At 32.0% G+C, this 1,333-nt stretch overlaps 1 pseudogene; it reads right to left on the reverse strand.

Annotated features, from left to right (window-relative positions):
• LOC107663126 (NACHT, LRR and PYD domains-containing protein 3-like) overlaps positions 1-1,333 on the reverse strand; it is an 11,777-nt pseudogene that overhangs the window by 9,835 nt on the left and 609 nt on the right.

Below are 1,333 nucleotides of genomic sequence, written 5' to 3' on the forward strand. Positions count from 1 at the left end.
ACCTGTCACTTCTTCACCAGCAGGTCTACTGTTATGACTGTTATGAACAGAACTGTGTCCACCTTGTTCAATGTGTATTTAGCACAGAATGTTATTTATCTTAAAATGACTTAAATACCATAGATTTAACAAACCTATATTACATACAAATATACATTATAGAAATTATTACTTTTATTTAGCAAGGATGCTTTAAATTGATCAAAAGTTTTGATAAAAACATTTATAATGTTACAAAAGATTTCTGTTTCAGATAAATGCTGTTCTTCTCAACTTTCTATTCATCAAAGAAACCTTAAAAAATCTAATCTGTTTTCGACATAATAATAATAATAATAATAATAAATGTTTTTGGAGCAGCAAATCAGCATATTAGAATGATTTCTGAAGGATCATGTGACATTGAAAACTGGAGTAATGATGCTCAAAATTCAGCTTTGAAATCACAGGAATAAATTACATTTTAAAATATATTCAAATAGAAAGCAGCCATTTTAAATAATAAAAATGTTTCACAATATTGCTGTTTTTGCTGTATTTTGGATCAAATAACGGCAGGCTAGGTGAACAGAAGAGACTTCTTTAAAAAACATAAAAAATCCTACTGATCAAAACCTTTTGACTGGTAGTGTATTAAAACACAATTTCTAAAGTGCCTAAATGTTATAATTAGTAGCCTACAATATATCTGTTGAAAAATTCTAATACTGAACACACTATTGAATTATTAGGCTGTGATATTGTTGTGTTCCTGTCTGCTCTAGCTCTCTCCCTCCCTGTACAATAAATCCATGTGAATATCTGTCTCTGCTAAATTTTTTGATTTAACTTTACAATCGATATTGATGTGCTTTAGCACAGTATTCTGAATGATGATAATAATGGGGTGCTACTGATAACCTAACAGATAGCCTACTAGCAGTTTAATACTCATCTAGGTTAATAAAGACAAAACTATCTAGCGTATTTACAGATGAGACTGACCTGCACTTGAAGCCCTGAACAGGTCAGTGATGTTGCTACATTTCACTGCTTCTTCTGGCCGCTTCCTCTCTTTCATCGAGCCCCGCGCATCGATTTGGAATCTGTTTGAATCGTTTGACGGAAGCGCTGAACAGACGTGAGCTGATTCGTATAGTGCAGCGCTGCCAGTCAAGACTAATCGATATATGATTTATTATCGATTTATTATCGAAATATAAAATCGGAAATGATCACGTTGGTACATTGAGAAGGCATAAATATAAAATAGTAATAATAATAATAATATGTTGTGTGGGTACAAACACTCAATACAGGTGCATCTCAATAAATTAGAATGTCATGGAAAAGT

The sequence above is a fragment of the Sinocyclocheilus anshuiensis genome, unplaced genomic scaffold (genome assembly GCF_001515605.1).
Source record: "Sinocyclocheilus anshuiensis isolate Anshui unplaced genomic scaffold, SAMN03320099.WGS_v1.1 scaffold767, whole genome shotgun sequence".
Taxonomy (NCBI): Eukaryota; Metazoa; Chordata; class Actinopteri; order Cypriniformes; family Cyprinidae; genus Sinocyclocheilus; species Sinocyclocheilus anshuiensis.